The sequence below is a fragment of the Larus michahellis genome, chromosome 6 (genome assembly GCF_964199755.1).
Source record: "Larus michahellis chromosome 6, bLarMic1.1, whole genome shotgun sequence".
In the NCBI taxonomy this organism is placed as follows: Eukaryota; Metazoa; Chordata; class Aves; order Charadriiformes; family Laridae; genus Larus; species Larus michahellis.
The window spans coordinates 35,200,161-35,224,534 of NC_133901.1; the positions used below are offsets into that span (position 1 = coordinate 35,200,161).

The 24,374-nt window shown below is 40.1% G+C and overlaps 1 long non-coding RNA gene across 2 annotated transcripts in view; it reads right to left on the reverse strand.

Annotated features, from left to right (window-relative positions):
- LOC141744951 (uncharacterized) overlaps window positions 1-24,374 on the reverse strand; it is a 257,857-nt gene that overhangs the window by 158,406 nt on the left and 75,077 nt on the right. Inside the window, exons 3-5 of one of the 2 annotated variants that reach the window (XR_012587631.1) lie at window positions 5,094-5,145; window positions 2,163-2,304; window positions 743-1,951 (exon numbers count right to left, since the gene is read on the reverse strand). The exons of the other annotated variant lie outside the window; for it this stretch is intronic. This is a non-coding gene — a long non-coding RNA (uncharacterized LOC141744951). Of the gene's footprint in view, window positions 1-742; window positions 1,952-2,162; window positions 2,305-5,093; window positions 5,146-24,374 lie in introns of those variants that run through there. 2 annotated transcript variants of the gene reach the window in all.

Consider the following 24,374-nt stretch of genomic DNA (forward strand, 5'->3'; position numbering starts at 1 on the left):
TGCCTGGAAGCAGGGGATCAGGTGAAGGAAAGGGAATGCTCAAGGTGCAATTAATGCTATGTTTAAAAGTGAACTATATGGAACTGGGGTAAGAAATGAAACTAAAAGACTTTCACTCGATAAAAATAACCACACACAATGAAAAAGCACCACAAATACAATGTTTTTACTCCAAAACTCACAGAACTGAAGGTTTTCAGCTTGATAAAGAACTGGCAGTAAGATAAGAACCGGGAGGTGGGAAGTACATGGTGGAAGGTCACCACACTCTGTGCAACACAGTCATAAGTGTTTGAACATATTTGAAAAAGAGTATGAATACTAGAGTGAGTGACACAGTCTGTTGATAACACTAGCATATCAGCTAGTAGGATAAGGCTGATTAATAGAAGCGTCATAACCCAGCAATATTGAGTGATTGCGGGAAGAAGTAGCAGATGAAATTCATTGTAGATAAATGTGATACCATGCACATGAAGAAATGTAATCCCATATTTATATACACAACAGTAGATTCTGAGCTGACTGAGATACCGGGGTTAGAACACGTTGTTCCATGAGAACTTGAGCACGGTGCTATCTAAAGGTCATAAAGGAAATTGAGTGCTCCGAGTTATTAGGAAAGGAACAAAGTAGAACAGAGAAAACGTTATGATTCCTCATAGCAACATGTGGAGCACACCCGCTTCTTGAATGCCATTTGCAATTCTGAACGAGCCATCTGAAAAAGCATACCGTGGATTTGGAAAGGTTGAGGGGCAAGCAACAAAGGCCTGGAATATATTTTGTGTTAGGAATAGCTGAATAGACAAACTTTTCAGTCTGGAAAAAAGGTTGACCAACAGGTTATATGCTAGCAATTTTAAAACTACCAACAGAAATGTTCACTGTCTTTTCAAAGAATGAGACGCTACACAATAAAACTACATTTTTAAATTACAGGTTTAAAACATAGAAAATACTTCTTTATATTCTGCATAATGAAGCTGCAAAACTCTATGCCACAGGAGTTGCAATTGTCAAAAACCGACAGGACTTCAAAACAATACTCTACGAATTAAAGGAAGGGAAACCCATTGAGGTCCGTTGAGTAGAGACACAATCTTTGGTTCATAAGTGCCTGAAGCACAAACTGTCAGGAGATAATCCAGGATTTTAGGGATTCAACGCTACATGGCTTCCCTATTCTTACACTCCTCTCCTTGCCAGTGTTGAAAAGAGGGTAACAGGCTACACAGACCTTCAGCTTAAGCCAGCAGAGAGGTGTGAATATTCTTATAATGTCTTAAACATCTTTCAAAAGTTGGTAGAAAACCATGCTGGTCCAGTGGGTTTGGTTTTCTAAATCGATCTTTTCTTATTCCATACATGTAGATCAAAGAACTCTGCTTCTGGTTTGAGGTGCTGGCCCCTGGCAGCAGTGGAAGAATCAAACCATGTTGCAGATCATCTTTCTCATCAGTGGAGTCAATGAGGTCAGAATCTATGTGGTAATTTTGATTATTTTTAACTTCTTTTTTCCTTATTCTCCTTTTCTTTTACCATCATAGTTATGATAGAGGTGTTATATTGCAGGTAAGAAATGAGAATGACTCAATAGGAAGGGAGAACTCTATAACCTTTTTTTGCTTTTACTTCATAAGTCAAACTATCCCCTTCCCTTTCCAGTGTCATATAAATTTTATCTTTTCAATAAAGTCTTAACTTCCTAGAATCCAAAGGACTCCAAACTGCGGCTCCATTGCCTGGTAAGATGATAGCATCAACCACTTTCTGATGACAGCCATCCCTAAACACAGGGAGCAGTGTATTACAACATTTGGATGTGTGTTGACAGCATTCTCCCTCCTGCTGTTTTTATTTTCCCCAAGTAATTTCTGCGGGCTTCCACTGCAGCTTCAGAGCGTAAGAGACAGAAGTTGTGACTCTTGATGTCATCACCGGTGACCTTCTACATAATAAATAGGAGAAAGAATTTATAGGCTCTGCCCGCACTCCTGGGCATTCGCACTCGAGGGGGTACCTTACACACAGGACCCCAGGTATCCAGACCTGCATAACCCTCACAGTGGCCCCAGGGCTCTCTCCCTTGCCATGCACTGGCCTCTAAAGGGAACCAGGGAGTGTAGGGGAAATGCCTTGCACCCAGGTCTTGTCCTTACCAGGATGGAAGGGCGCTGCCAGAATACATGTATCCACAGTGTAGACCTTGTCCATGTGCTATGACAGTGGTTTCGGTGTCAACAGAACAGTCTTCCAGTAACAGAGAGTTCTTGCAAAGAGATGCTAGTTCAGTTACAATAGCTATAGAAGAGAAAGAGCATTATCAATGGTTTTGGTACTCTCGTCTGCACTTTCCAAGGGCATTCTTGCTAAAGCACCTGCCTCCATGTTAGATTTCCATGAACAACATTTCACTTTGAAGTAGGAATATGCCAACCTCTTGAATCACTAAACCAGAGAGAGGACAGAACAGGAAACTGGCAGATATTGCTACACATTGCAAAGAACTTCATGTCCTTCACTCTAAGCCCGATGAGACTCTAAGCCTGATGTTGTATATTTGCAAATAATTAAAGAGTTGGTCTAGCATAGAAAGGAAGGAATGAAAGAAGTTGCACTTTACTGAAAATTACTCCTTTTGTCAATAAAATTTCTTTTTGTCCTACACATCAACAGCTCCATTTCCTATTACAAAACATGGTGAAATAAATCTATTTACTTTTTTAAGCTTTCTTGTGGTGACAGTTTATTGAAACCTACAACAGCAACCCTGGCAATACGAGACCAGGGTGCCACCTCATTTTTGTAGCATATCACGAGAAGAAAGGTCAGGGAAATTTCTCCCTAGGATCTCAATTTTTAAGCCATTAAATGTAGAGAAAGAGGGAAGAGAATTAAGATCTCTCACAGTCAGCGTGAGATCTTGGGGGTAGAACTCAGGTTTTCTCATGCTGAGACTGCAGCATTTCTCTAAGGATTTTCACAAAAGAAGAATGAATTTGAGTAGCCTCTTTTTAAACTGAATAGGAAGTCTTAATTAAGGGAAAATAGTCTTTTGTGTATTCAGTCTGCTAGCTGAGCCAGGGAGGGGGCGGGTTAGGGAGAAATAATGATGTGAATAAATGTGAAATGAAAAAATAAGCATGGAAGACATCCGTGCAGATGTTGAGTGGTCCAGACAGACCACTCCGTTACATGTGCTGCCATATTGCACAGGAAAAGAAGAACGTGGAGGTGAAGCATTGCTGCCCTTACTGATACCAAAGCCTACAGAACATGCATTTTGTCATCAACCAATTTGTTTGAATAGGAAGGTTATTCTTTCTAAACAGATTTTAGGTGGAACTTGATGACACCGAAGTTGTGTACAATGCTATACATGTTAGGCAGAGAGGGCGCCTTGCTAACATCAGAATACTGTTTATGCATATGGTGACAGCAACCAACAACTAAATTCCTGAATACAGGATAAAAATTTTATATTAAAAGCATTTTCTGAACAGACTAAATAGAAACTGAAACACTGGTAGGGTGTTAGCAGTACCCAGGTTGTAGTTAGCTGATGGAGCTCTCCAGAGTTTGTGAAAGAACTATGATACCAGTTTTATTCTTCAGTACTGAAGCCTCTACTTGACACACAGCACGTTATACAAACACTGCAGCGACTGAGGAATTGCCCAAAAGACAATTAGAGGAGGCTGTGTTTTGGGTGTATGCGAGCACATCATAAAGACATAAAAGCTTTGCTGAAACCATGAGGATAAACAGACATAACTGCATATACCCTTTCCTTCTTCACTTAGGAAGGTGATGAACCACTACTGAAAAGCTGTCTTTGGAGCTTTCTACAGGAGAACCCCGAGGCTCCAGGTAAGGTTTGTGGTGGTGGTTTTTTTTTTTAAAAGCCCTGAAACAACAAAGATCTTCAGGAAAGAAAAGATGGACAAGTAGAAGAAAATATACATATTCCTGTGCCCTAGTAGTCTGCAGATACAAAAACCTGTTTTTCTGCACACATCAGAATAAACCCCCACAGTGAACAAATGTAGGCATGTTAGATTTATTTGGATAAGGATGAGAAGCAGAGTCCCTGGCTAATGCGCTGAAAGCCTGCTGACAGCCTGTGTGACTCTCCCTCTCACACACTGCCAATACTAAGGAGCTAACTACGGTAACAGTTACTATTTGGAAATATGCATCATTCCAAAAAAGCTTTTTTACTTGCTCAAAAAATCTATGTCAGAGCATGAGATTCCAATACTTAGATCCCTTCTTTAAATTGTTATAAATTGCTGCAAAGAAAAAGCTGTATACAAGAGGTGTGGGATGATTTTTTTTCCCTGAAAATCTAAAATCAGACCAAATTTAATGGAAAGAATAATCAGCTCTCTCCCCACATCATATTACTTGTTTGCTGTATTTCTTTATTTCTGGGAAAACTCCAGCTTCCCCCATACAACAGTTATAAAAAACCATGACAAAATATACACTGCTCCCAACGGTTGACTTCATAGAAAGCCTGATGCTTCCAAAGCTGTGACAGCTGCTGTCTTGTGATGCTAGTGATAACTGTCATACACTAAAGTCATGTCCTCTCCAAGCCATTAGAAGAGATGAGGGGTTGCACGGGCTTGTACCTCATCTATTTGTATCGGAAACAGAGGCTTTGACAAGTGTAACACAATACAGTGGTGGTGAAATACAGCCACTACTGACATTCTGTAGAAGAAAAGGAGTGTGTCTGAGGGAGAGAAGGGGCGAAATGTATACATATCTCTTAGTTGTTCCTTAAGTGAACTACTGCTTAGACAAATTCTGAAATGTAATTGCTTATGACCTGGAGAATAAAAATCTACGTACTTGTTGGTGTTATAAATTAACACACAGAAAACTACAGTAAATGCAAGCTATTCTAATACATTATTGCACTTATGATTTTCAATGCACAAAACCTAAGGAAAGAGAGGTGGGACTGTCACAGTTAAGCCATCAGGATGTTAGCAATGCTTCTGGAAAACTTGGGTATTCTCTTCCTTCCTAGACACTTTTAAGAGGAAAGAAATGGTTAACATTTATGTTTAATTGCATACCTGTTTGGGTAGTGCATCAACAGACATCAGATGCTGAAGGTGGTCTCTGCACCTGAGAAAGACGATGGAGAACACAGCAGAAGAAACAATGTCATCTTCAGACATTACTTTTATAAAGGATCCCCTGCAGAGCAAGTTTTACAGGCCCTTTTTCAGAAGGGCACGTGAGAAATAAGACAGATATTCTAATAACTTGATGGAAAAGACAGAGCCTAACAGAGGCTGTGCATTTAAAAAAAATAGTTATTCAGTTGGCAAGTAATCTGATTGAGAAGGACTTTGCTAAAATTGTATCCTGGCAGAAGAACTTTGTCTTCTGCAATCCAGATGATTTATAAATGACAAATTGTTTTACGGACAGCATCTTCCAAGCTGTAATTCACTGTTGATTGCCTGACTTTTCATTTAAGAGGTTAGCTCCTCATTTTAGAGTTCATCTGGTGTCTGTGATGGGGCCACTGAGCCAAGGAGAGACACTAAGTCTAGTTTCACATCAAAAGGGTTCTTACCCAGAAGGTATTGCAGGTCTGGCTTTCAGGGCCACTAAATGAAGGCGTGTATAGGTAAACTGAATATGTCCCTGTTCATCGCAGGGGGGCTGGACTAGATGACCTTTAAAGAAGGTCCCTTCCAACCCAAACAATTCTATGATTCCAAGTATCTCTAGACTTCAGTAGCAGCACATGACACTTCAAGAATAAAACCAAATCCCCTTTTGCAATTAAAGAAGAGATTAAACACACATTCTGTCTGAAATCTCATTCTCAAGTTTATAGTGTAATAATCTGTGCATCCAACTAGATCTTTCCAGGAATTTTCAAAAATCACTTAATAGGTAGGTTACGGCACCTTCATTTCTGTCCTTTGGGCTTCTCCACAAAGGCAACCCACCTCCCAGCAGCTAAGATCTGCTATCAATAGGAAAAGCCTCTGAACTGATAGGTGAGCAGGCTGGCTGTCCTGACATCAGATTATTTTATGAAGGCAGATGCTGCCATTCAATTAACTCTTCTTTTCACCTTTAAGTGAGCTGGTGAAAAGAAACCACAGAATACGTGAAAACAAAATTACTGAGAGTTGCAACTTACATCCTCTACAGGTTTTCCCTCACAGCTGAGCTCAGCTGAAGTATCAACAAACTTCACCACCAACAACTAGGTTGTAAATATTGACTTAGATCCTCTGCTGGTGTACATCAGTGCAGCTCCAGTGATTTTAGCGGTGCAAGATTTATTTGCACCAGATGACAATCGAGTCTATCATGTTTGCACAGCCAGGTTTAGGGCTCTTAAAAGGTCAAGCAATGAAGAGCTTCTCAAAGTCCTCCATCAAAAGGAGGAAATCAAGACTTTCAGCATCTAAAATTTAAATTATGCAACATACTTCACAAAGGGAAAAAATAAGAACTTAATGTAATAAGTCTTAATGTTATTCCATTAAACCAGAACTGTACCATACTATTTCAGGTTCAGCAGAACTGAATTATGTGGGAGATAACTGTTCTGCAGCCATCAACAAACGCTACAGTCTGTAAGTAAGCATATCTATAGACTGAAAGCTACCAGTGTGTCCAAAGAAAAAACATTTGTACAAAAATGAGGTTGCTTCCTTTCTTACTGTAGAAAAATGGATGCACATAATACCATCCTAATTGCAGTAGAGCAGTTACTGCATCCATTCTGTGAAAGGTATTCCAGTAATTACTAAAATCTAAGCCACAATCTCCTCTAGTGTTTCAAAGTTGCATTTGCAGTGCATTTCTCTCCAAGGACAAAATCTACTGCCCATCTGTACTTCAGTAGTCATAGATTCACAGAATGGTTTGGGTTGGAAGGGATCTTAAAGATTGTCTAGTTCCAACCCCCTGCCGTGGGTAGGGAGAGCTCGCCCTAGACCAGGTTGCTCAAAGTCACATCCAACCTGGCCTTGAACACCTCCAGGGATGGGGTATCTTAGTCCTTCTTAAGGAGCAAAGAAGAGATGATTGAAATCAGAAAGGTGAAACACAGTTTGGAACCAGTAAAGCTACGTTAGAGTTCAGGTTTAAGAGTGATGCAAGGACCTCACGGCCAGTTTTTTGCTGGTATTTGCCTTCACTGCAAGTTCCGCTTGTAAAAAAAGTTTACCCATCTGTATTTTTATTACACACACACAGAAATCAGGAATAGAAGCTTTCCTGTGAGGTAATCTTACTACTCATTCTTGTCTTAAGGAGTATTTGGCCAGTTTCAGCTGCCAAAGCACTTGTGGAAGGTGGCTTAGCTGTTTTGACTTCACTGTGTTTCCTCCTGTCTTTTGAGACACACGGATTTCAAGCCATTTAAACATGGTCATATTCACTTCCATAATATGGCAAAAGACTGCTTAATAAACACACCCTCTCAAAGCATCCAGGGGTAAATATAGGAGAGCAAAAAGAGCATCAGGAAGACTGCATTAGGACAGATCAAAGCGTATCCAGCCCAACAGCCTGTCACCACAATGTCCAATAGCAGCTGCCTAAGGAAGAAAGTAGGAACAAGACAATCACAGGATCATCAGTCAGCGCTTCCCTAAAGCGCTCGTCCAGCCACCAGTGGGACTAGCGGCACTGAGAAGGGCTTCCTGAACCAAACTACTTAAAGATATCTGAAGGAATTCTTTACATTAATATATCCAACTTTTTTTTTTATTTTATTTTTTTTTTTGCATTTGGAAACTTCTAGTATGGACAACGTCTTGTGATATTTCAGAGTTTTACTACCAACTTTGTGAAGAATCACCTCCTCTCTGTTTTGACCCAGAGCCCTTTAGTTTCATTTGATTCCTGCTAGATTCTGACTAGGAAGATATATTCACCTCCCAGTTTCCTAGATCTCTTCAGGCATTTATTTTTTTTTCAGGCAAAAGAGTCCCATTTGTTCCTTTTATGCAGCCTGTTCAGTACATTTGATCATTCATGCTGCTCTTTTATGAGCCTTTTCCAATTCTATTATACCTTTATGAAGATGGGTCCAGAGTTACATGCAATATTCAAGATGCAGAAGCACCATCACACACTGTCACAATGATGTTTTCTGTTTTATTTTCATTCCTCTACTTTCTAAACCCTAGCAGGGCATGTTGTTTTCTTGAAGACTATGGAGAATTCAGCTGATCTTTCTTACCCCCAAAACCTTGTTCTTGAGTTATAATGCTCATCTTAGAACAGGAGTCCAGGATTATACCCCATCACACCACCAGGGACCTCATGTTGCATTTACCTGTACTTCACCTGCCATTTTTATCAGTCGGGTGCTCAGCACTGGATTTTTTTATGCAGGTTTTCACAGTCAGCCCTCACCTTTACTCTGCTGAAAAACTCAGTATTACCAGTGAAACCTGCCACCTTTTCAGATCACTTGGGGACACATTTAACAATATGTGTCCCACCACAGGCCACTGGGGTACTCTGTCTACTGGTGACCTCCCTATGAGATGATTTACCATTTATTTCTGTGCTGTTTTCCTTAAGGAGTCCTCCATAAAGGCAGGTTCTGGAACAGGAACTGTCCTCAAACTCCTCCACAGTGAACAAAAGAGCAGAAGTCGCTGGGGGGGGGGGTCTTATCTTATTATCTTAGTTCTCTTTTTATACCACGATCATCTACTTGCCCTCCAGTCTCCCTGGCAGGTTTCCTCTTCCCCTTTTTGAGAAAAGTGTGGTGGTTGTTTTTTCTCCCCTCAAAAGTTTTTCCCTCCTTCCCCTTGTTTTTATGCCTTTACGCCTTAGACATCTATAGCGAATGAATAATCTTCTTCTTAAATACAACCTGCATTTAGGACTACATGAGAGTATCACCCATTCTACCAGTATGAATGCTAAAAACTTGGAGTTTATACTACCATTATAGTGGAAAAACATGGTAAAGCATCACTGGGAGCAGGATTAGACCTTTAATATATAAAGCTATTAAAACCAAAGCCAACCAAACAAAAAAAACCACAACAAAAAATTTGAGAGACTACCTCAAGGGGTTAACAAAATATCAAAAGGATAAGAGTCTTATTTATAGGAAAACATAATATATTTTACATTAGAAGAGGAGCAAAAAGAAATCAGCCTGCTGAGAAAATGATCTACGAGTATATTAATAGAGACTATTGTGACTCAAAATTGAAAGAACCAGGGCAAAAATGACAAAAGAAATTATCAGCAAAGCTTTGCCATTCAATCACTGAAGGCAGAGATGGAGAACCTTGCAAGGATACATAAATCATGCAGAAGAAATACTATTTATCAGACCAGAAGGAATATTTACTGCCTAAAACGCCTATATAAGGACAGATAAACACTTCACTGTAGTATACAATTAAACGTATTGTAGCATAAAGCAACCTTCAAAATGCTGACCTGGAATTGTCAAGCAACAGCATCTCTGCTGTCACTTGGGAATCAAGACCAGCCAATGCAATAAAATCTGTACTTGAAAACTCAACCCACAAAAGGACATATTAGCAAACTACTATGGTTATCTTTGAAAGAAATGCAATTTTGTGCAGCTCAAAAAGATTGAAGATATATATATTGATAATAGTCACCTCTCTTGGTATTTGCAAAGCAGAAATTCACACTTGATGTGATACTCAAAGAGGCACTCCTTACGCAAATCAAATGCACCATCCTTTCTTCACCCCAGACACAGGCTTGATGGCTGCACACTAAGCGCAGCCCAGCAGAAAGGGCCAGTTGTGTGCCCACACAAGGACATACGGCAGCACCAGTCCCTGGATTTTAGATGAACAACAAATGTCTAAGGCAAGCAGAAGGAACACCATGTGTCCTCCTCACTGCGTTTCCAAAGCAAACACCAAGCCCCAGTCTTTCTCCATTTCTAGGGCATTTCAGTGTCTCTCCAGCTCCTGCACAGGACTGGAGCACGAATCCCGGCAGCTAACACTAAGGGTCTGGATTTGGTGGATGAGCAGGTATAGCCACAGATAAAATACCCACCTCCATTAGTTATTTCCTCTCTATTTGCTGTCACCCAGAACAGTGCATCAATCAAAAGGTAATCAATCTGGCTTCCAAGAAAATCATAATATGGTCTATGGTATTGTGAAACAGAAGCTGACAACTCTGTATGTGTTTGTAAACGTTGCTGAACACCTGGTATTACCCTGAATGCCTGACAAAAATAAATAATTCAAATTTCTGACAGACCTGCAAAGATTTATGAACACATCTTTCATCTTTTTAGCATTCCAACTCATAAGTATAAAAATACCCTTTTTTAAAAAAACAATAAAAAAACAACACGTGAAAACTGTCCACAAACAAATTATCCTCTCCCCTCATGTTGATGAAAGGTTACCATAGAACAATACGTGCAAAGAGCAAAACACAGAGCAAGATTCAGTGATCACAGAAAGGAGAAAAAAGAGAGGAAAAGAAAGCCCATTCAAGTAACTCTTACTACTGCTGTATCTTCTTTGAGCATTGTGCATTCGGCATTAACATTTCTGGAGCTTTGCTTTAATTTCTAGGAAATACTTTTAAGAATGAAAACCATGTTCTTAATATTATATACTTGTATTTATCAAGCTTAAATAGCAACTTGCTTCTTGCTTTTTTGTTTCTCTTTCTTACTATTATAATTCTCCCAAAGATACACATTAGGTGATAACACAGAGCATTCTTAAATACTGCTAAGCAATTACATCAGAAAAGTGGCTGTTTTTATAGTTATTAAGCAAGCGGGAGCACATTTAATTACAAAGATAGTTATCTTGTATTTCTCTGTAAAAGAGGTAATTCTGACCAGGATGCTATAGTATAATGACACATTAATTTTGCTTTATCATGTAATTCAGAGTGTAGGCATTAGTAATTTCAATAAACTAATTGTGTTGGAATCTAAGGTGGGATTTATGATGTGATGTGACATGATACTTGATTACATTTTAGTACCTATCAGTACAAAAGATGCTCAAAAAACCCAAAACATGCCTGAATGGAGGCGGCAAAGGAAGGCAACTCTGCACCCAGAAAGTACAGCTATAAAAAAGGCTGCACATAAAGCACAAATGAGTCCACCCTTGGATGACTAATGAGTGAAATCCCAATGGCATCAGAAAGGTTACACTTGTTAACAACTGAGGACATATCGCAAAGATTTCACTTGCCAAACTAAAGCAAACAATAGCCTAACATATATTTTGATTTTTCTTTTAACCTCATAATTACTTCTGTGCTTTACTGAATATTTCTGGTTTCACCCTACTGGTGAACATCTCTTCATGGATGAGGGCAGCTACTATAATTGCGTCAAAATAGCAAAACTAATAACTATTTATAAATAGAAAACATTTAGCTTTCTCCCTTGCTCACACCCTCCCTTCTTGTCTGTGGTTTATCTGATATTGTATAAAACCATATAGAAAAATCTATTGTTGCACAAGAAAAACAACAGCATATTTGAACAACCAAATGTGTCACCTCTGGGCATTTAGGAATTCTAGACATTATTATATCATTGATTTTCAAATAGAACATAATCGGTGAAAAGTTATTTCAAAAAAAACCCCAAAACCACAAACACACACAACAAACCTAAAAACCAATAGCATAATAAAGGTTTGTCTTTTTGCAAGTCTAAAAGATAAGTGGGTTGAATTATAAGATAATCTTTGCTGTATTTTTGTAACCACAGAAAAATTTAGGAATTTTAAATGACTTAAAAAAAACCCAAACCAAACCAAAACAGAAAAAACTTGCTGCTGAAACGTTGAAGCACAATCCCTGTAAGTTTACAGGTAACCTTTATACTCCTTCCTTAGTTTTTAAGGGGTGAAACTTCGCTATGAAGCTAGTACTTAGGCTGCCACATTGCCAGTGGAAATACGCTTTTCTTCAGGAAAGTTAATTCCAGCTTCTTTAAAAAGACAATTCCTGAAGGCCCATGCACTATTGACCATCTGTTACTTTCCCAAACCGGTGGCCCCAGTGACAGGATGCTGTGTGCACAGGTTCACCTCCAACTGCTTTTCAGGGGAACTCCGAGCATGGCAATACAACAGCATTTATAGATGAGGTAGAGAGGAAGTGTCAGACCGCACCCCCAAAATAATTCCATAAACGCTGCACAAAAATACACCGAACTGAAAAATAAAAAGGTCTTGTAACTGAGATTTATAGTCATGCACAGATGCAGCAGAACCTCTGTCAAGAAATTGTGCTAAAATGTAACAGCCAGCTAGCTGGTAGGTTTCAACCCACACAAAACTAGTAGCAGCAGGGAATCAGCTGCTTGGGAACAGAGAGAAGAGGCCAGAGAAATGCAGTACAGCTGGATTATTCAGCAGTCACAAAGCTAATGGTGATTTTTAAATTTTTTTTTTAATAATCTGGACAGGATTATGCAGGGTAAAAAAGGATAACCTGCATACGAAAGCACAACATTTTATAGGAACTGCAGGCTTCATCTCAGCCAGGCAGTGTTTCTAAGGATGTCCCCGTTACCAGATTTCAACAATAAGGGAAGATCTTCAGCCCAAGCACCAGTCAAAGAGGAGATGGGGATATGTGGCAAAGCAACGTGACAAAACCTAGGAATTAGCCAGCAGGCCCTGCCCCAACCCCCCTCTTCACGCTGTCCCAGGAAGGGAAAAAACACTCTTTCCGTCGAGGATCACTCCTTGTGAGATGCTGCACAGCTCCAAGATTTCTGTCTGAATTTATTATAAACAAAACTCTATTTGGTACTCTCCCAGGAGAAGCATTTCACAAACAGCAGGGACTCAAGAGAAATGATCGTAAACAAAAACCCCGTACAGAGCTGTGTACAGCTTCACAAGTGTGAAGTTATATATGTTTGCAAGAAGACGATGTACATTTGATATGTCTGTGTATGTCACCTTATCCTTTCTAATATGATCTAGTATCAATTTAAATGGCAATTACATTCTGATTTTCAGAAAGACTTTGAGTTGTGCCCCGCATTGTATCAGGTTTGGAAAGATGGCTGTAAATAATGCAGGGTGTATGTCCTGAAATGTAACATTGTACTTATTGTTTTCCTGAAAGCAATTACTTTGCCCTCTGGCTCAGCCTTCCTTAGATCGTGCTCCTATAGATGGTGAGAATTTGAACAGGGACTGCCCATCTAATGCTTGCCCTGCCACCAAAAAAAAGCGAGGGGAATGAGGGTGGAAGCCCATTTCTGCATTTTCTGGTACGGAATGATGTAATAATTCGCTCAAGGTCACAGACCGATGTGGTGGAGCCACCTAGAGCTTGTGACATGCAGCAAATGACAATTCACTGGGCCATGTTCCATTTTCTGGAATTCATTTCTAAGATCCCCTGTGACATTATTTCTTTGGGATTTTTTTAATTTATTTTAAAATACTGTAGTAATATACATTTTCAATCACTTAAAGACCATCAGAAGATGACCAGTGGACATGATGGGGAGAGAGTTGCTCAACCCAAGTCTTCTAGGTTTTGTCAGGTCAATCTGAAGAATTTACATGCTTTATTATAGAATTTCTTAACTCAGTAGATTTCTCATGTCCTGTAAAATTCAGGAATGCTGCAAAGTACTGAATGGCCCTACTTGTTTTGCTATTGTTGTTTTAATCTTCTAGATTTCTGACTTCCATTCTTGTGGGACTTGTGTTTTCTTAAAGTTATAATGAAGTCATAAAAAAACCCCACAGGAAAATTGAGCTGGAAAGGACATCTGGACGTCATCTAGTCCAGCCTCTTGCTTTAAAGCTGAATCGGTTGTTCCAGGATTCTCCAAGGATGGAGACTCCTCAATATCTTTGGGGCCCTGGTTCCAGTGCTTCATCACCCTCACTGTAGAATTGTTTTGACATAAATTATTGCCACCTAGTAAATATCTCACAACAGACAGAAAAGTTCCTCTCTTGAAACTTCAGAGAGATCTGAAGGTAGAAAGATGACTGCCTCAACGCTTCTGCAAATCTCACCCAATCGCAGAAAATGAACGATAACATAAATAAGAACCTTCAATCACATTTTATTATTTTCATACACCACCAAGAAGGTTATGGACTTGGTTCATTACACAAGGTAATGAGTAACTGAGTATACACCTTCTAGAGGTGAGATTTTACTTATAAGTGATTGCTGGAATGAGCCAAAATTCATGTCTTAATGCTGCACAGTTTAATCACAGGCCAGAACAGTATATTCAAGCACAAAAGCCAGTACATACTTTTAATTATTACTAACATGATTCCAATCTCATGGTTGAATGATCTGTATGTGCAGTACAAGATAGTCATCATTCACGGTGCATAATTTAGACCCTCACGGAAGATGCTTCCCTAAAGAAGTTTGCACTGTATAAAAATCTTTCTGTTGACACAAAACAGAATCTCTTTTTTCCATTTTAAGTATTAACCCCAGAGGTTAATCTTTGATTTTGCTCTTCAAATTAAGCATTTTAGTGTTAGCTCTCAGAGATCCATCTGCTTAAGAAACAGGCAAACTTCTGCACATGGTGTTTCGGGCCCCCGTGGCAGACTGGAAGAAGCAGCCATTACCTTTGGCCAGTGGAGTTTTGTCGGTTTATGGTACAACTTGACTGACAGAGCTAAGCAGACGGTCCCAGCAAACATGTACTTGCCCTTTAGAGCCATGTAATTTAAGTAATATGAATCGGATGTCTGAGGGGTCTTATGACAGCAATGCTCTTGTACTGATACAATATTAATAATTCATTATATTACCACTTGCCACCTGCAGAGGTCCTAACAAGAAATATCTTCCTGGTGGAAAATACACTCTATGGTATGCCACCATTACCTTTTGCAGGCAGACTTGAGCTCCCATACCCATAGTCTAATGCAAGCAGAAGCTCATTGCATTACTGCAGCCTCAAACTAATATATTGTCTGTCAGAGAGACAAAACCTGGAACTTACCAGGAAATAGCACATTATAAGGACTGCTGCTGAAAGGTCCAACATGTTAGAGGCAATAAAAAAAAATGCCATTTTTGAATTTCTGTTTCAAAGGGATTCCCATCACCCTGGAGACAGGAGGGTCCCTGGTTCAGAACCGTGATACACGGATTTCCGCTATCAGCAACTGCATCTAAAAATGACATCAGAGTTTCCCGTTTGCTCACGTTACTGACCTTCTCATAGCATTTCCTCCAATTACCTAAAAGAGGATGACTTTCCTGACTGCTGATCCTGGCAGCTCAAGCTGAGAGCTGGAGAGGCAAACAATTTCACTTTTGATGATGGGTGCCCTGAAAAGGCAGGCAGGGCATTGATTTTGCTCCTGACAAACACTGTGCCAAAGATCACAGCCAAGACCCAACTGGCTAATGGTGTGACATTTGTTAAAAGCAAAAATTGTCTCAAAGGGGAGCACTCCTTCACGGCAGGAACAGAAACATTTTGGAAGATGAGAAGAGCATGTATGAATGGAGAGATGCACCTCTCAGAGTTACAGCAGATGCTTACTTGTTTCAGACCTGCCTGTTCTTGTACCGTTGTTTTCTCTATTTGCAGATCCTATGTAACCCACCTCAGAAACAGGTGATCTGTCACCCTCTGCATGCAATACTGTCTCTCGTAATGTCTTCAGGTGAAATACGACATGCAGTCCCAGGTTTGGTTCTGCGGAGTAGAGGACACCGCTTATATGTCCTGGTAGAACGGGGAAAAGCTGCAGGAACATCAACTAGGCATGGTCATCTCTCGGACGTACACTGTTGTTCTAGATGAACAGACGATGTGGCAACAACCAGTTGTTGTAAGGCATCAAATGACTTCACTTGACCTAAACTTGCCATTGATATTATCGTAGTCTACGTCAATGCCAATATCAGAAGGAGCAAAAAGAGCACAGTACAGTTCTCAGCCAACAAGTCACGTGCGTTGGGATAATAGCCTGCCAAACATATAATAATTTAATTGTAATCTGAACACAGGGGCTATGCATATCCCTGGGAGGAAAAACACCAAATCCCTGAATCACTTCAACACTAACCTGGCTTCCAGCAGAATCTAAAATGCCTTGAGGCATTCAATATCTAAGTAGGAGAAGACAGAAAAGCCCTTTTATAGACAGCTAATGTGTGCCTAAAAGTACATGCATATTTCAGTTACAATTCAAAATGTTGCTTTTGTTGTCAGAATTATTCATAAAAATGAAAATCTGATACTATCAGCATATGTGAACTCTGGAATCATTTTACCAGCCACTGCTGTTGTAAAGTCTTTCATCTCAAAAACCACATGCAAGCTTGAGAATGCTTTCAGTATGTAAGATATCATTTTGAATGCAACTTGTCACCAAGTTAATAATAATGTTTTACATTTCTATAACCTCTGAAGGGTCCCCTAACCACTTCAGGTTTTGAAGCCATCTGCAGGAGCACAGCTGAGACCAGGACATGGACACAGTCACACGTCATGAACCACTGAAAAAGTGACATCTCTCTAAAGCTCCCCAAAGGAATGTGGAAACTATCTTTCTTCTTGCTATTTTTCATCTCTCTGTAATTCCTCACCTTGTTTTTCTCTGCAGAAGCGTCGGTGTACCACTAAAAAAGACCACAAAATAAAAGGTTTCATGGTGTATTAACTCCCAGGCTGGAAACGAGAAACTCTTAAGTGTTGTTGGAAACCTTTTCTTTTTTTTCTTGCTTTATTTTCAGCTTAGTTTTGCAAAACCTGAACACCCAAGTCTGACTTGACACTAGCATGTCACAAGAAAACCCAGTGAAGCCAGAGAAATTATAATTGTGTGAAACTGGTACAGTAAGTGAGATGAAAACTGTCCCCCCGAGCAAGGGAGGCTTGGAGGAAGGACTCAAACCACAGCTCGCTTACCTGCAGGCGTGCAAAGCTTTCCACAGATCTCACCACTACAAATGTATCACACAAACAAAAATCCTGTAGGTAGCTAGAATCTCGTCTGATATAGATCTTGTAAAGGTAAACATAAAGTTTCAGAACAGTTAATAGAGGAAAGAACTGCTTCTGGCTCCACAGTGCCTTGCTTCAAAGTTACTAAGCTTATTCCATCTGCCAACCTCCTGCTGCAATAGAAAGAGCAGGCATTAAAAAAGAGGTAGAACCTGACCAAAACAGGGCCAGGTGAAAGCCATTCTCAGCAATGAGTCTGCCTGGCTGGCTTAGCTTCCTTGGCTGCCCCCTCCCTGACACTGCTAACACCATTTTACCAGCAATGGGAACACCTTAGCAATTTGCATTTGCAGTGTACTATATGTGCAAGTAAAAAGTAAAATGTCTCCCTCGGTTTAGTAACTTCGCTACCTGCTCATCATAGATCCCTACCCATCCCCACACATGCTTTAGAGAAGAGACTAACGATCCTTAACTTCCAATTCAGATGTGCCTCCAGACCAGAGGGCTCTCCCCAGCTTCATTTAAAGGCCCAATCACCAGTTTGGTTTTCAGCTACAGTTAAGATAATCAATGAGGAGGTTCACAACATTTACTCTGGGAATGAAGTGGATGAGGGATCTTGAACCCAGGACAGCTAACCAGCATTAACTGCTGAGGGGGAAAAAACACACTTGGACAAGATCATAGAAAATATATCCACCAAGTGATATTAAATCACAATAAACAATCTCAGTCTCTGCAAATGGAAGGGACACTAGCTGCTGGAGGATAAAAGATTATTTTTGACTGACAGGCTCACACTAGTCTTGCATTCTTCGCTAGGGATCAAGGCTAGCGCTTTCCATACTGTGCTGCGCACCCTAAAATCACTACAAACCCTCCTGAAAAAGCCATGTAACCCAAACCAGGAGGGAAAGGAGCAAATTTGAAGGCAACAAATTGAACAGACTTAGCTATGAGGGTCAAAGAATAAAAAATAATTGTAATTGTGGACCAGAAACCATCCTTGTGGACAAGATGGAAAAGGTGCTGGAGCAAAGACTGACCTAGAACGCTGTGCTGCAGGGGCTGCCTGAGCCTGGCCTGGGGTGGCCTCATCACCCAGCTGGTGATCAGGCGAGACCGAAGGCCACAGCCTGCCCCCAGGCACTGGGCTTTGCCGCAGGGAGTGCTGCCTTCTGCCTGGGCATGGAGGCAGCACCACTGGTCACTTGTTTCCTGGAGCACCGGTGAGCAAAACTGAACCACTGATTGAAAAAGAAAAAAGAAAAAAGAGGGAGAAAAAAGAAAAAAGAAAAAAGAGGGAGAAAAAAGAAAAAAGAAAAAAGAGGGAGAAAAAAGAAAAAAGAAAAAAGAGGGAGAAAAAAGAAAAAAGAAAAAAGAGGGAGAAAAAAGAAAAAAGAAAAAAGAGGGAGAAAAAAGAAAAAAGAAAAAAGAGGGAGAAAAAAGAAAAAAGAAAAAAGAGGGAGAAAAAAGAAAAAAGAAAAAAGAGGGAGAAAAAAGAAAAAAGAAAAAAGAGGGAGAAAAAAGAAAAAAGAAAAAAGAGGGAGAAAAAAGAAAAAAGAAAAAAGAGGGAGAAAAAAGAAAAAAGAAAAAAGAGGGAGAAAAAAGAAAAAAGAAAAAAGAGGGAGAAAAAAGAAAAATGGAGAGGAAGAGGGGGATATTATTTCACTCGCATGATTTTAAGGCCATGGTTTCATGATGCACTAGCAATACTTGAAGGGCAATAAAAGGCTTATTCTAAGGTTTCTTTTTAAATGTGAAATATCCTAATAAATTATGTATCTAGAAGAATAATCCAGAATCCTAGCAGTAAGGGTTATTCAGAGACCTAAAATACACCCAATTCTGAGTTGAAACAGGCTTTTAAAGGTAATTTTAAGAAAATTTCTAAATACAGCAGCAATATATTCTTTTTTAGAATGCTCATTCAGAAAAGTTATTTGATTCACTGGGATTCTGCTTTCACTGATTCTCCTTTCAGGCTTTACCATTTTCTTTCATAAACACTGCCATGTATTCACATGTTTTATTTAACATTTCAAACTTTCCCATTTTTCATCATTTCTCTAAATGGTGGATACAGAGCCTAACTACAGCTATACTATTCATGCCACAGTTTTACTTATTTAGTGAGAATCATATTTGTTCTTATATTTTATGCTCCCAAACTACAAACACTTAAGAAAATGTGATGCACCCTATTATTTTTCATAACATTCATATTTTCAAAGAAAAAAATGTAAATGAAATGTTATTTACCATAACCATTACAGAAACTGACAGAAGATGAAATGAAGCTGAAAATCAGGGGTTTATAAAAGTTTCCCAAATCCCCAAGATACTGTTTATATAGAAGCCTTGCCAGTAGATCTTCCGTGTTGCCTTCCACCTATTACCTCCAATATTTCCATACATAAAAAAGATCTTACCATTAGCATTTGTGAGCAGGGTTAGGCACGCTGTGTAGGCCATGTAAAAAGAGACTGCAAGGATCTGCCTCCTTTTTTGGCACTTACCTCCAATAAAATTAGCGGGAATTAGGTAGTTTATAAGGATTTGGGAGTAGCAGTGTGGTTATTTTCCTTGACGCAAAGGAGTGCTGCCATCCCCTGGGAGACTTTTCATCACAGCTGTACAAAACAGTCACTTTACTCTCACCAAGCAAACACAGCTCTCTGTCCTTTCCAGAAAGAAGTGAAAATAGTGAATTCGCTTTACTCTGCCAGGCTCTTTCACAGCCCAAATGAGAATGGAACGGAGCCTAGACAGGACCATCACTCCCCACTGCCTCCTGGGGCTCCTTCCAGCAGGACTTTGGAGGGAAAGGAAGGACATGCTTGGCCTGGGTAAAGTGGGGAGAGGAGGTGGGGACAGGTTCCTCATGACTCAAGGAGAAGGTAAAAAGAAATCATTAGACAAGATGCGTTTCCTCTAGAAGAGATTAAATTACAGCAGTGTATCACCTGTACTTTACCACGTTTTGCCCAGTTAAATATCCCTCCTAAACAGTAAGGGCAGGGAGGGTAGAAGAGAAATGTGTATGCAGACTGCTCTGTCCTTCCTGATGTGGAGCTGTTATGCATCAGGGAAGAAAGGTGAGCAAATAATCATCCAAATGTATTTGAAAGTCCAATTTCAAAAATTGTTTTCTTCACTCAATTTGTTGCTTCCTCCTATCTGAATGTCACTGCACATTGCTGAAGGCCTCCTCGTAACCTTAGCAACCCTCACATCACAGCTCGGGCTGGCAGCCATGGCAATCCCAAAATAAGTTCCTTTAAAGTCAAGCGTAATGACTGCTAAGATGTTTCCCAACGCTGGCATATTTAAGGTCATTGTGCTAAAGGAATCAGGCTTCTGTCTAGCCAGAGACAGTCAGATATTTCTAAGCTTATCAAGCCTGAAAAAAGCCCTCTTTCCTCAAAGCTGGAAGTGGTTCAGTTTTTGAGCCCGCACCAGCCTTTGTGATAGCAAAGCAGAGCAGTATGTGTTCATGGGGGTAACAAACCATGCACTAATCCCACAACTGACACTAATTTGAGCAACAGCATGCTTGAAGATTATTTTTTTTTGTCTAATTAATTAACAGAAGTGACAAACCAATTCAGTTACAAGAAATAAAGAACAAAAGATCTCAGATAATTAAACGTTAACTCAATGAAAAGCTGTTATTCCTTCCACATTGTAAATTGGTTTATAAATTTCAGTGCCCAGCATTATTGCTTTTCATCAGTCCTTGAGTGCAAGAACTTGCAGGGCAAACCCATTAAAAGATATATCAAGACAAAAAAGCCTCACGTGATAAATTCATTAGCCACGCTTTTTTTCCCACAGAGGCACCATTATTCTAGAGCTCTATGAATAATTAGTAATCAAACTTTTCCTTGAGAGGGTTCTTCTGGTAACAAATTGTTTGTAAGGTGACAGTGAAGTTCTCCAATCCTAAAATATTTGAAATTCATTAATTCCTTCAGCCTGACTCCAGCACGGTTAATTTGCAAATACCTGGTTTCAGGTAGGTAAAATTCATACCGTATCGGTTAGTAACTTAAGTGAAATACTGCCCTATTTCTGGATGAAATGACTGATCCCACCTATGTGGGACAACCAAAAGGCACAGCTTAATCCAGGACTTTGAAAATCCATTCTATACGCCATCATCTAGCAAGACACCAGCAAGCTGCAGTATTTTCAAAATCACTGCTGTTGCCTGTGGATCTCAGCTCTCTTGTTTCCACTGAACGGAGAAAATGAAAACAAACAACTTGACAGAGGATAATTAGTGCTTAAACAGGACTGGTTTTCAATCTGACAGCACAGCAAGAGTCTCATACTGCACTGCTTGACCACTCAGAGCATCGCCCTTGTTTTATTAGCGCAGCGAAGGAATATAGCAGCTACTCTTCCACCAGCACAACAGCAAACACACTCCAGTAGCAGGTCGTATGCTCTTGCCACAGAGGCAGGAAGGGCCACACTGCACATTACGGACAAGCAGACAAAGGCCTGGGCTAAAGGTGAACACCAAGAAGAAGAAACAGGAAATACAGACACCAAACTAAGGCAGAAAAGACAGAAACACTCCTTTTTACTGCTGCCTGAGAGACGTGTACCCTTCCTGCCAGTTCTCACTAGCTTCTGCTTAGTCTTTTAGTGACAGCTTACTTCGTTCAAGCAAATCCGCTTCCTGTATAATTTTGCCCCTTTCAGAAAGTGAAATCTATTTCAGAAACAGATTATTTATATGACAGCTAGTAGCTGTCAGGGCAACATAAAAAGACAACACAAAACTGGCACAAACTTGCAACTAGAAGCAGAGTAGAAGAGGGGCAGAAACAGCAGGAAACCATTCTGATCAAAGCCAAATGCATTTTGCTATCAGTAGGAAAAAGGTCCTTAGCCAAATACAGGCTCGAAACATTCCCTTTATTTCTCCTCCCTGTCTGCCCCCCACTTCTACCACCCCCCCGCTACGTAATTTTATTGCCATGGTTGGTTTGGGCTGTTTGATTTTTTTTCTTTCCAGGAGACTGGCTGATTGAGCCGTGCTTCTGCTCTACAATGTAGGCAAAATCCTCAGGTGTTTGGTTAGTTTATCTTGCCTATGCTCCCAAGAATAAATTTGCTCTCTGGGGTGTGGAATTAAAAAGCGGCAGACACAATGTTGGTCCACTGGGACTCACCAAGGAATTTTGCCTCACGCTTTCCCTGCTTGCGCAGCTGTCCATGACATCGGTGATTTCCCTGATCTCTTTTTCTTCCCATGCAAGGCACAAACATCCAAATGCGGCTTTTGCACAACAGATTTTAAGCAGGAGTTTAAGGGGTGATTTGCAGTAGAAGCTGTTCAAGATGAAGTTTCTGACTATCCTGCTGGCCTTGTCTTTCTCCTACGTGGTTGCACGCAATGATAGGATGTAAGAAAGGACCTACAGAGCTGCCTTCAGTTCTGTCTTGAGATCTGTGCTTTTAATTCCAGCTTCCTTTAAGGCGGCACACTCTCCACTCCCACACATGACCACTCCATTTATTTCTGGCATTTGAAGCATTGCCTGCAATTCTGCACAAAATGCTGGAAGAGATCTGGTAACACTAATAGCAAAGGATGCATTAAGGTGAATTAGCTGATAGCTTTTTGCCACTATGTTTTCTAGACCTCCCCTGACATGCAATACTCCTAGAATACGGGAGCATTTCTAAAAAAAAAAAAGGACGGCCATACACCTTGCCTTCTTTCTTGGGTCCCCTGGCTCCAGCAAAGACTGACACACTACCATAAAGATTTAATCAACAGCGCAACAGTCACTTCTGTCTTCTATTTCAGAAATAAAGCCAGTGAGTGTAAGTGGGAAAGTAGGTCTTTAAAGGTTGGTAGAAATCTGAACTGCACTCAATGGAAAAACCTTTCTAAATGATTCTCATACTTTATTTTATGCCACTTATTTCTTTAGTGAAGAAAAACTCAACAGACTTTTATTTAAAGGCTCATTTACTTTGTTGTGTCAACAAACGTTTTCATCTGTCAGCAGAGCTGATCTTGCTGCCAAATGATCCTTCCTCAAGTTTTAGAATTACCAAAAGCACCAAGTTACTATGTAAATAGAACAATTGGTAAATGCAACCCAAGACTCTGAAATCTTCTATAAAAGAAGCAGGAACCCTACTTGACGCACACAAGTGTTACTGAAACTGCAACGACTAAACAAATCCTGAGCTGACAACGTCACATGAGAGGATATTGATGAGAGACTAAGTCTTGGATCTAACGTGCTCTATTTAAACAGCAATTCAACATTTCTAGGAGCACAGTAAATTATTTTCTAACTCATTTATTTAAGAGGTCTTGTCCAGGATTGCTAGCTGTTTGTAATAAGCCTCAGAAGGACTGAATTAAAAATACAAGACTTCAAAAGGATCAAACAGCTACTAGAAATATTTAGGGGGAGAAAAGGGAGTGGTTAGCTAAACCAGTCCACCCTGGAATGAAGAGGGTTGAATCAGGACTGAGGTTTATGTAGCTGGAACGAGTCTTACCTTTTGTGACTCACCATCGCAACATATGACAAAACTTAAGTGAAAGAGTTTGTATGTTTTCTTTAAAATGTGTAATATCCAAGCTCTTGGGCAGGGAATGCTGGCAACACTGCTTAACCTGGGAAGCCTGAAGCAGCAGCTCTGCAGCGGGAGATGCCCCAGCCAGGAAAGGGCTGGAGCAATGCAAAAACAAGGCAGGACACTTTGAGTTAAGAGGGACTAGACTAACTTCAGTATGGGTATTTCTGCTCCAAAAAAATTCTTATGTTCAGGATGACCCAGAATGGTTGTTCTATATAGCTATGACAGAATACATCGAAGACCAAGTTTTCTATTATTGCTAACAATGGCCAAAGTTGTGTAGGCAGATGAAAATAAAGGGGGACAAGCCCCTTCACACTGACCTGCCAAATATGTAATTTGGGTTGCTGAGCTGGAAGTTATCACTGGACATGCTAAGGCCCCTTCCACTGCCATTCTTTCATGATTCAATTAATAGACATGCTTATTGACAAATTATCATCCATTGGTCATAACATGGAAGTGTTTTCACTATCATTTTTACCTCCAGATGAGGTAGAATAAAACTGGAACAGTACCTCTCTGGCATTCCCCTGTTTCCAGTATTTACTGACATTCATGAAGAATTTGCAGAAGCTCTGCATTTGTTTTAAAACAGAGCTATCTCAAATTTCACGCTATCCTGAGAAACAGCTTAAATTCTTTAACCTGCATCACCCTGCATGCTGACCTGGTAGCTGTGAAACAGAGCACGTTAGTAGTGTTGCTTAATGATGTTCTTTCACTTGGGCGTTGGGGTCGCAGAACCATCAGTTTGCAAAAAGAGCTGCAAAACACTCCCATTCAG